This window comes from Canis lupus, chromosome 2, assembly GCF_011100685.1.
Source record: "Canis lupus familiaris isolate Mischka breed German Shepherd chromosome 2, alternate assembly UU_Cfam_GSD_1.0, whole genome shotgun sequence".
NCBI lineage: Eukaryota > Metazoa > Chordata > Mammalia > Carnivora > Canidae > Canis > Canis lupus.
The window spans coordinates 64,322,901-64,335,410 of record NC_049223.1 but is presented as its reverse complement, the minus strand read 5'-3'; the positions used below and the strand labels follow the sequence as shown (position 1 = coordinate 64,335,410).

The window sequence follows — 12,510 nt, the reverse complement described above, 5'->3', positions numbered from 1 at the left end:
GGCCCGGGCCCACTTTCCGGATGGCAAGATTGAGGCCTGCCGGAGGGACGCGGCCCCGTGCTTCCCGCGCCTGCCCCGCGCCGGCCGGGTCCGAGCGAGGCCGGCAGGCTCACCGGAGGGTCCTGGCGGTTGGGTTTCCCAGACTTGGACAAGGCCCGGGCCCGGGGGCCAGTAGAGTGTGTTTAAAGTAACAATAACTCATGGGGAGAAGGCTGAGTGAGGGCAGACCGGGGGCTGGGGGGGCCAATACAGCCCCTGCGGGGTGAGCGGGCCCCTCCGCCTGTTAAGGGTGCGGGGGATGGGGGGAGGGCAAGGCGCTGGCCCCTGGCTTGGATCCCACTGGGGGAAACCTGAAACCTAAGGCCCACCGTGAGTGGAGGAAATGGGTAGAGGTGTGACTGACCCTGGCTGGGGGAGGGGTGCTGGAGCCTTCCTCAGTGCCCTTTGAAGGTGTTTTCGCTTCTGGTTTCTATCTTGGGTCCCCTCCGAGTCCCAGAGTCAAGCTGGAAGCAGAGTTTAGCGCAGCCTTTCAGAAGAGGAGCACAGTGGGCCTGGGTGGGGGCGCCGTGCCCAGAACGGCCACATCTGGACCTGCCTCAGGTGTCCTGGCACCCCGCAGACCTGGTCCAGAGTGATGCTCACAACGGGGGTGTGATGAATGACCAGCAGGACTGTGGTGGTCCCCGGCCACCAGGCAGAGGGGACTCTGTTATTCAGTCACTGCGTTGCCACATGGGCAGCTGCCCTCCTGGTAGAGGGGAGCTTGTCTGGTGTGGACCTGGAAGTGCAGGGGGCAGACCTCGAGGGTAGCCAGCGGGTCCCAGCGGAGTGGCTAGCTGTGCCGGGGGAGCAGAGGTGGGCAGCTGCCTCCCCCAAGGCTGAGTGTTCTCGATCTTCACATGTGGGGTCTCTTCCCTCAGCCCTTGAATGCTCTTAAAAAAGGGTGGTTGCATTTGGGCCTTTTATGGAGGAGGGCAGGGAGAGGTGGGATCCTTGGTTTTCCAGGCCCGACGGCTTATAGAGCCGCAGCATGTCCCTTGTATTGTCTGATCCTGTGAGTTAGGGCTGGAATGGCCGGCCCCATCCACAGGTGGGAAAGCTGAGGGCATCAAAGGTCTTGAACAAGTTAAGCCTGGAGCTGGAACGAGGGCCTGGCTTCCTGGTCTTCTCGTCTTATTGTGTCGTGGTTCTGGGCAGGTCTGATCAAGTGCACATCAGGAACCAGACCTCACCCCAACAGGCTCAAGTGTCTCAAGTGGGCTCCTTAAATCCACACGCCCCCGCACCCCCAGGGCACAACACATCACCTGCTCACCTCTCTCCCTTCCTCCTGCTTCTGCCTTTTAACCCGAGGATGCTCTGGGACTTTGCTGCTGACCTCCACCTCTTGGCCCCCTTTCCTCTGTACCTGGGCACACAGGCACTGCTGATAGGGGGTTAGAGCTTATGTTGACTCCACGGCCGACTGCAGCCTTGAGTGTCCTCCTGGGCCCACTCGTCCTCGGGGGAGACAAGGTGGGTGCATGTTGACCCCGAACACCTCTGTAGGGAGAGCCTCACACGGTGGGCAGGCCAGTTTGTGTCCTGTTGGACACTGGAGAAGGACAGACAAGGAGAGGTCTTCACTGGGACATCTTTGGGGAGGCGGGGTCTGATGATGGATCATTTTCTTATTTATTCATGCTTCCTGTATTTTCAAAATTGTCTAAAAAGAAGAAAAGCAAAACTTTATTCCTTTTTCATCTGCCCTGGAACGCTTTTCAAGAAGAGTTCTGCAGCCTCTGAAGCTTGGACCAGGGTTTGTGGATCTGGTCTGGGGACAGATGTAAATTTCCGAATTTAATAGGGTGTCCAATGGGAAGGTCCCAGGATTTTGAGATGTTTCAGCATGGATTAGCCTGAAAACCAACAGAACAGCCTGGAACTCAGGCAGAAAACAAAATCCTAATCGCTCTAGGATTGCAGACCTTCCTAGGAGTTGGCAGCGTGTGTCTCTTACTGCCCATCTGAGGAGAGCTGTGGCTCATGACCAGCTGCTGGAGGGTCATCTGGTGGGGGCCGGCTGGCTGGCAGACGGATGGGAATGGAGGGTGGGGGATGATGGCAGCCTCCAGGCCCTGGGCCACACCTAGTCGGGAACCAAAGCGAGTGGTGTCCTGTGCTGATGCCTGGCCTGCGCTGGCATTGGGGATGGGGGCTCCGGACCCAGAGAGCAGTGGATGACTCTGCATCCCTGAGGGTCCTCACTGAGGAAGCGGAGTGTGGGAGCTGCCCCCAGGCTCCTTCCCCTCTCTGAGTACCGCAGGCTGTGCGACCCCTCGCGTCCTGTGTCCTCTGCTCCCTGCACTGAGAACTCCATTCCTACCTCCCAGCCCTTGGGCTTGCTGTTCCTTCTTCCTGTAAACCCTTCCCTCCCATGCAGCCCCATCATGTGTCTTAGAAAGCGCTCAGTCCCCTCTTGGACAGTGGAGCTCAGGGGTCTCATTTAGTGCTGGTGGGCTGGGGGTCAGGGACCCGGCCTGGGGGCCCTTTTGACCTCAGGCTTTGTTTTTGGGAGGCATTTGCCTTCCTCTGCCTTTGGGACATGGAACATTTGAGCCTGAATGGTCCCTTTAAGAGGGGGAAACAGGGAGGCGGGAGCCAGGGTCCCCTCCCATCAGCAGCCTTCCACTGCCCTGTCTTCCACCTTATTATAGAGGGGGCTAAATGGAGCCCTGCAGGGTGGGGTGGTGGGCATCAGGCCAGGGCCATTGCCAGGTGTATGGAGCTGGCAGGAGGAGGCCACTCCTTCCGTTAATGACCACCTGCTGAGTGAGGTGGCTGGGAGCAGTCGGGCTGTTTGCAGAGGGAGCCACTGTTTCCAGCCATTAACAACAAAGGCTATTATTTGCAAGCTCTTACGCCTGGTAGACAAGAAGGCAGCCTCTGGAGGGGACCTCTTGAGCTTGTCTCTGCTCCACATTTCCTGGCTGTGTGACTTCGAGCAACTGCTTCACCCTCTCTGAGCTTGTTTCTCATCTGTGAAATGGAGACAGTAAGAATACTTATCTTCAAAGGCCAAGGAGAGGTTCCAGGTTAAAGTTGACCAAGGGGACGGGACAACCAAACTCAGAATGTGAACCCAGGCTGGAAAAAAAAAATTGTGTGAAGGATGCTATTGGGACAGTTGACCAAACTGAATATGAACTGTAGATAAAAGCATTGTATCCGTGTTAACTGACCTGATAGCTAGTTATATGGGTCCTTCTTTTTTTTTTTTTTAAGATTTTTTTTATTTATTCGTGAGAGACACACAGAGAGAGGCAGAGACACAGGCAGAGAGAGAAGCAGGCTCTTTGCAGGGAGCCTGATGTGGGACTTGATCCCAGAACCCTGGGATCACACCCTGAGCCGAAGGCAGATGCTCAACTGCTGAGCCACCCAGGTGTCCTGGGTCCTTGTTCTTAAGAAACACGCGCTGAAGTATTTAGGGGTAGAGGGGCACAGGGTAAGCAATCCACTTTCACATGTTGAAGAGAGACGTATATTGACAGATCATAAAGTGAGGCAAAACAGCACAAATAGGCAAAATATGAAGTTAAAAAAATGCCTAACGGTCAGAATGAAATGACGCTAATTGGGCAGCCCCGGTGGCGCAGCGGTTTAGCGCCGCCTGCAGCCCGGGGTGTGATCCTGGAGACCCGGGATCGAGTCCCACATCAGGCTCCCTGCATGGAGCCTGCTTCTCCCTCTGCCTGTGTCTCTGCCTCTCTCTTCGCTCTCTCTGAATGAATAAATAAATAAGTCTTTAAAAAAAAAAAAAAGAAATGACACTAATTCACATTACTCAGAATGGTACCTGCGCTCAGCGCACATTCGCTGCTCACCATGGCTGCTTATTCTCATTAGTATGGGCAAAGTGTAGCTTATCGTCACAGTAACCTGTGTTATTTTTCCACTTTATAGATGATACACTTGAAGTCCAGAGAGGTTAAGTGGTTTGCTCTGGGTCACACAGCAGTAAGTCCAGAGCACCGATAGGAGAGCTGCTTACAATTTATTTTGGATTCATTGCCAGAATATGAAGCTGTGACATTCTGCACACAAACCCAGATTTCTGGTTTCCTTTGCTGACTCAGGAGGCCTGTAACCCTGCCTACGTTCCTGCTAGGCCCACCGGCCTCACTGGTTAGTGTCCCAAACCCCTGGCCTCTGGGGCTCTGAGTGTGCTGTCCTGGGGAAGTGCTGTTACACACATGATCCCGGGGTGCCAGGCCCCAAGGCTGGGTTCCTCCCCACCCGCATGATGTCCCCTTCAGTCTCCTCCCAGCCCACTTCTCCATCCAGAGGGTGCTACAATGAGCCTATATTCAACTACTGGGTGCGGGGGGTGGGGGTGGGGGGACAGCCTGGGCCGTAGGGGAGGAGGAATGGGAGCCTGAGGCTCTGTGGCTCCAGCCTGCTATGTGCCCCATCAGCTCCCAGGCCTCCCTCGATGCTGCCTGCAGCCCTCGGCAGGGCGCCTGGCTCTTCCAAAAGGATGCAGGATGCTTGACTGGTACCTCTGCCCCCAGAGCCCCGTGACTGGAGGGTCTCCAGGCTGTGGTCTTCAACTTGCTTTGTGTGCGCAGATAGGAAGACTTGTCCCCTCGGAGCATCTGGTTCTTCCTCTGCAGAAGAACCAGGGGTTATATCATCTTCCTGGGGAGCAGTCAGAAGGATTCAAGGGACTGGCAGGTCAGCCTGGAGCCAGGTGGACTCCTGCATGTGTGGCCGTGAGGACTGTTCCTCCCAGCGCCTGGCCTCTGACACGCAGGCTCAGGAGTGCCCGAGAGGCAGAGCGATGGGCGAAGTCCGGAGATGGGCCTGGCTGTCCACGGGGTGGGTGGGAGAGGCCCAGGCTGGGCAGGCATTGTCTACCTGACTCTGCAGGTGTGTCTTACAGTCCTCAGCTCACAGGGGAGGGAGCCGGCTCCACGGGGATGGCGGGCCTCCCCAGCAGATGGGGAAACCGAGGCTCAGAGTGGCGTTGTGACCGCCAGAGGCCCCACAGCCGTGCTGCTTCTGCCTCCGCCAAGGCTCTCACTGACGTTCCCAGGAGGAGGACACAGTCAGCCCACATCTTCCTTTTAAGCGGCTTGAATTTTTTATGTTAATTACAGAGAGAATTCACATTTATTATTGAAAAATCAGAAAACTCAAGCAATAAAGTGAGGACAAAAGCCAGAATCTGTATTCTTCAAGCAATCATTAACATACGGGTGTGTATCCTTCGGGAGGACTCTTTTTTTCTTCCCCAAACAAAGGACAAGAAAACAAATTGCACAGGACACATTTCTTTACTGTCCTCTAAGGACAGTTCCATCTGTCCGGGGTGCCCACCTCGCTTGGTGAGCGCAGTCGTTGGGGTTCTCAGACACAGCAGGCTGGCCCAGCCTTCCGTCCCTGAGCAGCCCTGGCTCATTTTCTCAGTCCCCTATTGCTGGACTTGTAGGTTGGTGCGATATTTTTGTGGTTAGAGCATTACTCCGAAGAGCGGGCAGTGAAGGGTTTGTACTCGTTGGGGACTCCTTGTGTGGGGTGAATGAGTAGGGGTGCACACCCCCGCGTTGCAGACACAGGTTTGCGCAGGCAGTGTCTGGGGCGTGGAGGGCGCTCCGCTCCTGGGAAGCTGCTTTGTGGTCAGAGGATGAGACAGGGAGGGGCTCTCATGAGAAATTTGCAGGGAGAGGGGTTCATCCTGGCACCCTGGGTGATACTGGCAGCCTTTCTGCTCCTGTGGGGGCGGTGGGTGGAGGCCGAGGCCAAGGAGGAGGTGTGCCTCTGCCCCGGGGCTGCGGGGTGACTGCGGAGCCTGGGACCCTGCGGCCTCCTGCACCAGGGCCTGGGGTTCAGTTTGGGAGCTCATCCTGTGTGGTCTGGGGGGTTGGGTCAGGAGTGGGATTGAGTCTGGCTTTGTCCTTAGGTTCTGGTCCTGAGGCCCCAGGTGAGTGGCCTTCCCTCCCAGCACGGCCCATTTCCCATCTGTGGGAAGAGGCTTACCAGCCCTGCTTCATTGCCGACACTCTGAACAGGACAAGGTGCCAGACTTCCTCCAGGGCCCATGTCTCAGCTTCCCTAGGGAAGGATTACCCGGATACCAGGGAAGACAGAAGAGCGTGACCGCCCCCACATACCCATCCCTTAGCTGCCACCTTCCCACTCTTGGCCAGTCCTCCCTCTTTCCTCCCCTCCAGACCTATTGCTTCATCTGGACAAGTTGTAGCAGATGGGCCTGGCTGTCCACGGGGTGGTGTATCTTTATTACTGCAAGATAAGGAACTCCCCCCCCCCCCACCCCTGGATTATTACCACACCTGAAACCTAGTAGTATTCTCTATGATTGTAGCTGGCCATTCAGGGTTCAAATGTCCAATCCTTCCATACACGTCAAATATAGATCTATTTTGGTTTTTGAAAATGTGGGTCTCAGTAAGGTCTCTATAATGAGATCGCATGACATCATTCTCAAGTCTTCCGTCTTTCCTCTGTAGGACTGATGGTCATTACTTCCCTCCTTCCCTGGAGCCATGAGTTGTTTTTGTTTTGTTTTGCTCTACGGGAGGGGTTTGAAGCCAGATCCCTTTTCCTAATACTGGAGCCTCCTATCATGTGTAACACATCCCTTACCCCTGTGAACCTCCTGTAAATCAGGAGAGCTATGTATGTGGAGGCTTGATCTGATCTCGTTGTGCACAAGAGCGTGCTCCAGATGGAGGCAGGCTTGCAAGCTCCTGCTGGGGGGCTGGCAGCGCTGACGTTTGGTGGCTTTAGCATAATAGCATTTTTAGTTACAATTTACCCTTCCATTTCCACCTGGTTACAAGTGGTGCCAGAGTCTGGTGCTGGGGGAGAACTTCCACTCTCAGGACATTGTTTTCCCTTCTTGTTTTTTCTTCATGATCCTTTTGCCTGGTATCTCTTAATAAAACGGGTAGTTAATTTTTTTAAAGAAAATTGGAAAATAGTCATAAAAAAGATAGCTATGAAAATAAGACTTAAATTCTACCAACTTAGTGGTAACTCCTAAGATTTGGGAATAGCCTTCTAGATTATTTTTTTAAAAGATTATTTATTTATTTAAAAGATTTTATTTATTCATTCATAGAGACAGAGAGAGAGGCGGGGGGCGGGGGGGAGGCAGAGACACAGGCAGAGGGAGAAGCAGGCTCCATGCAGGGGCCTGACGTGGGACTAGATCCCAGGTCTCCAGGATCACACCCCGGGCTACAGGCGGTGCTAAATGTCTGTGCCACCGGGGCTGCCCTATTTATTTATTTGAGAGAATGAGAACACACACAGGCACTCATGAGCAGGGGGGACAGGCAGAGGGAGAAGGAGAGGAAGAAGCAGACTCCCCACTGAGGTCGGAGCCCAATGCAGGCTTGATCCCATGAACTTGAGATGATGACCTGAGCCGAAGGCAGACGCTTAACTGACTGAGCTGCCCAGGCGCCCCTAGATTTTCCTGTGTACAAAAAATACATGCACATCTGTGATATTGTTAAGTGAAAGAGAGGTGGCACTCTGCACACAGGTCCGTGGCTGCCGCTTTCATGGTGTAGCATCACGGTGGTGATCCCCTGCCTAGGATCTGGGCGGGGAGCGTGGCCTTCCTCCCCACGCTCAGTAGTTCACACTGCAGCTGGGTGTGGGGAAGGACAGACGACTGCTGGCGGGGCCCAGCTGCCAAGTTTTTCAAAGGAAATGAGGACTTTTGGTTGGCAGGGCAGTAGCTTTCACATCTGTTCTTTTAAGATTCTCTGCTGTTACTCAACACACTGTGACCCTGGCTGCCCCCTTCCTTCTCCAAAGCCCCGTCTCCCAGGCCTGGCAGAGGCTGAGGCCGTCGGGGTCAAGGGAGTCAGTCCTCTGCCCTCCGGTGGGCTGTACCACCAGCATCATAGGATGTAGGGCTGTTCCTCTCTCCTTGTTCTGGCACTGGACCCGCGACAAGCGGCGGGTTCCTGCAGAGGAGGGGCAGTGGTTGAGAGGAGCCGAGTGTAATAGCTAAGATGCTGTTTACTTAGCACATGTGTTTATTTGGAGTGGCTTTGAGGCTCACCCCAAGCTGCCCTTGAGGACCACCACTGATTAGGAGTTAGGAGGCCCTAGTTCCATCCTGTCACTTGTGACCAGTCGCATGACCTCAGCCAGCCCCTTCTCCGAAAACCTGGTTTTCTGCCTGTAGGGTGAAGGAGTGAGCCCGAGCGCGTCCATATGTTCCCAGTCTGGGGGAAAAAAAAAGGGATCCCATCGCATCCCTGAGCCCACAGCCAGGAAGAGATGAAGGCAGAGGGGCCGGAGGTGAGTTGATGCTTTGGAATGCACTCCCCCCCCCCCCCCCCCCCGCCCCTGCCCCCACTGTGAAAAATCAGTCTGGAAGGAAGGTGAGTGACGGGGCCACAAGGCTGTGCCTGCCTCAGCAAGGACCCCTCCGTGGGGACCTCAGTGCAGTCGTCCTGGCCATGAGCCCGGATGAGCTGGGGCCAGCAGACCCGTTGCCAGGGCTGGGCTGGCCTGCTCTGTCCTCCCAGGCAGCTGGGCGGGAGGGGCACCCTCACTGCTGGTGGCGCAGTGGGTGCTGTGTCTCTGCTCTGGGCTCTTGGGAGAATCCGAGTGCAGGTTAGTTAGGCAGAGATGTCCCTGGGGGCCTCTTGAGTGCCTTGGCACCGGGGAGAGATGGGTCTCCCGGGTCACTCCTCAGCAGGCCGGGGCCGCTGTGGCCGGAGGGGGTCCCTCTGCTTGTGACTGGGGCTGCAGGCTCTGCTTCCAAGGTGGCTCCATCAGAGGGCTGGCAGCATGGTGCTGGCTGAGGAAGGGCCCTCGGGTCCCTGCCATGGGAGTGCTCGAGGGTCCTCACCGGCTTCCCCCGGAACCAGTCATCCAAGAGGGGATGAGGCGGAAGCCACAGTGTCTTTTGTGGCCTCAGAAGTCACACATCTGAGGCTTGCAATATTTGGGGGGTCAAGAAGGTCGTGCGGGGGGCATGAATGCTGAGGGTTGTTGGAAGTCATTTGGAGGCTGGCTACTGCAGAGGCAAAGGTAGGGCCAGTAGCTTCTAGCTCACATCCTACCAGGCTGTTGGAAGGAGCACCTTTTTCCTATATAGTTCCAACCAAAGTCCCAGAATTGGATCTCACTGGATCCCTTTGAGTGCCGTGCCCATTCCTCAGTGGACAGTGGTGACAAGCCCACCGCCGAAGGGCCGGTTCCCCATAGGAACAGGGAGCCGTTACCAGAGCAGACATGGTTACTGCAGCAGGAGGGTATAGCACTATTAACCCTCCGTGGAGAGGCCTGGACGCTCTGCGGCCCAGAGGCGGTAGTGATGGGACACTGGGGAAGGCTTCCTGGAAGAGGTGGCATTTATACTTGTCTCGGCAGGATGGGTGTTTTGACCATTCCTGGTGGCAGAAGGGTCTGAGTCAAGGCACGAAAGAGTGAGGCGTGGAACGTGGGCTCAGGGATGTGCTGGGATCCCTTTCTTTCCTGTGCTGGGAACATATGGACATGCCCGGGCTCAGTGCTTCACTTAACGGGCAGGAAACTGGGTTTCCAGCAGGGAGGAGGCTGCTTGAAGTCATGCAGCTGGTTTTAAGTTCCAGGCTGGAAGGAGGGCCTTCTGACTCCTGGTCGGAGAAGGTGGAAACATGAGTTGTAGGGAGGCTAAGGCCTCCACGAAGGCCTGTGACTGGGGCAGGCATGCAGTAGAGCCAGGATCTGGGGTTTGGGGCTGAGAGAACCCACTTGGCCTGGCCTCCCTTGCTTTCTGGCTTTAACTGAGCACTTACTATGTGCCTCACACACGTTTCTCACCTAAGCCGCCCAGCTTCCCAAGGAGCTGGATGACCTTACAGACGGGCTCCTGGACTGCCCAGATCACACGACTTGGCCAGGGTTGCTCAGGGGGGCTCTGACTCTGGTGCCTGGAAGCCTATTCCTTCCTCATCCATGGGACAGGGGCTGGGCTGGGAAATCACTAGCCCGATTGCTCTGACCCCTCTGGGCCTCCTCTGGGATATGGGGAGCCCCCCTGACTTTAGGGGAAGGAAAAGATGAGGCGACTGTAGTACATATGGTGTTTCTCTGCTCCCACTCCCCTTCCAGAAACCTGCCTGGAGCCCCACATGCCCTGGATGCTGTGGGTTTCCTCCAGAGGGGGAGGGCTTGACATCTGGGTGTCAGATGAGGCCAAGATGTTGGCTTGGGGCTCGGCGTTCTTTGTCCTGTGGCTGCCTGACAGCCCTCTCCACCTTGTTTCTGCTGTGCTTTTATTCCTTCTTGCCCACTGTTCCGTGGTCTTGCCACTTTCTCAGAGTGTGGCTCCCGGGGGAGCCAGGGGGTTGCTGTCTCTCTTCCCTGAGCTCTGGGGCCGTGTGTCTCATCTTCCTGGGTGATTCTCCCAGACATTTGTGTTGGCCTCAGTGGGCATGGCTTGGCTTGGGAGCTTGGCATCAGGGGCTGCATCCAAGTCACGTTTGTGTCCTGGCCACAGAGAGGAGAGCAGGTGTCGCCGAGCGGGACAGCAAAGGGTTGGGGCCATGCTTGTGCCCTGGCACCTGGTGTGAGCAGAAATGTGTTCCCGATATGACACTGAGAAAGCCCAAGGCTGCCCCTCCTGTGGGGCAGTTTGCTCAGCAAGTTAGAGAGCACCGAGTGCTGGGGCTTGGAGATCCCCGGTGAGGGAGGGGATCAGAAGGGGCGTGAGAGCAGGACCTTCCCCATGGGGCTGCTGGGCAGGCTGTGCACGATGCCAGCACACAGTCAGTGTCTGAGTGCTGATCATTAGCCTGCGTGTGCAGGCCCTGCCTGCCGGAAGTCTGGGTGAGGCCTGGGGTGTCAGGCGCCCAGTGGCCAGGGCTGGGGGTGCAGCAGGTCAGAAGGGAGGAGCGTGGCCCCTGCCTCCTGTGAGGAGGGAGCTGAAAGAGAGACCTGGGGGAAGGCAGGAGTGTCAGCTGGGGAGGTCGGGCTGTGTTCTCCTCTCTGCTACCAAACAATAGGCTTTGCTGTCAGGATAAAAGGTAGAAGGAGCTCCTGGGACCCCAGGTCACAAGTTCAGTTTGGTCCCTGAGGACCAGGAGGGCCTCTCCCTTCTATTTTAGGAGCCTTCTGCTCCCTGCTTCCTAGCCCTTCCTAGCCTGCTGCCTCACCACTGAGCACTGCATGATCCCAATGGGGAAACTGAGGGCTGGCAAAGTAGAAGGGGCTTGATTTCTGGCCTCCTGGGGCTGCTCGAGCTGCTCAGAATAGCAGCTCCGGGCATGGGCCTTGGCTTGGGGGCAGTTGCGGAATGGACAGGCAGCAGGTGAGACTGGAGGCCTTTGACCTCTCCGGGATGGATGAAGCTCATCAGTACATGGGTGGGGAAACTGAGGCTCGGGCCATGCCTGTGAGCAGCGGAGCCAGGATGGGGCTCCCTGCTGGGCTGCTCTCTCCTTAATGCTCCTCAAGGATGCATTTGCTCCCGGCGGCCTCCACCATCTTCTCGGGGCTTCTCACGGAGGCTGTGGTGCTTGTTTTATTTTCACTTTTTGAAAACCGTTCCAGCTTCAAGCTTCCAATTTCCATGAAGTCATTGGAGCCAGGAGCCTGGCCCGATGCCTCTCCCCACTTCTGTTGAGGCCCCCGCTGCAGCTGGGAGAGCCCCCCCTCCCGGAGGCGCCGAGCTCAGGGCTCAGCCTCCGCTTTTGTGCAGCGGCTGCCGGGGAGCAGGAAGTGGTGGGTCCCAGATGCGCCCGCGGCGGCGGCGGGTAGGTCCCCGGGGCCCGGCTTCGCATGTGTGCGCCCGGACGCGCCGCCGAGCAGGGGCGGGTGGGCAGGGCCGCCTCCACGCGGGCGCAGACCCTGGCCTGGCAGCCCGGGGGGCCCGGACGAGAGCCAGGTAAAGGGGGGCTGCGGGGCCGGGGTGCCAGGGTCTGGGCTGCGGGACACGGGGGCGGCCCCTGGACACAGGACCTTACTACCGTGGCCGTGCCCCAGACTCTCGGGTGGCCCCTTTTCTTTTCAAGTGTGTAACTGTACATTTGCAAGGACACTTTACTTCTCTCTGCGACAGTAACAGCGAGGGAGAGGCAACCGGGCTTAGTTTGTTAAGTTCAAAAGAAAAATACCCGCCCCCCCCCCAAAAAAAAAAACCCCAAACTCTGAAAGTGAAACATGCCCAAGGGACAGAACCAAGATGCCTCAGGAAAATGGAATAGTCTTCCTCTCCCCCAGCCTCTCCCAACCCAAGCCCCCCCCCCCCCCCCCCCCCCCCCCCGGGACAGACGTGGACCATTGCGAGTAAGTCCTTCTGGATCGTTCTTTGTGTTCATCCAAACCCATGCCTGGAGGGTGAAGCAGGTGCTTCGTTTCTGTGTCACCACCCGGGGTTCAGGACAGCTGGCACTGGGCGCTTCCTCTTTGGCCAGCCCTTGGGGGGGTAGGGGGAGGAAGGCAGGGGCAGGGCTGGGCGTCTGTGCAGCAGGGTCCCTGGCCCCCTGACGCCTG

General features: G+C 56.9%; 1 long non-coding RNA gene across 1 annotated transcript; it reads left to right on the top strand.

Annotated features, from left to right (window-relative positions):
* The first annotated feature begins 325 nt into the window (after positions 1-325).
* On the top strand, positions 326-5,198 carry LOC119870333. The gene is made up of 3 exons (XR_005355815.1): positions 326-1,515; positions 4,058-4,167; positions 4,458-5,198. It is a non-coding gene; the product is annotated as an uncharacterized LOC119870333 (long non-coding RNA).
* The last annotated feature ends 7,312 nt before the right edge of the window (positions 5,199-12,510 follow it).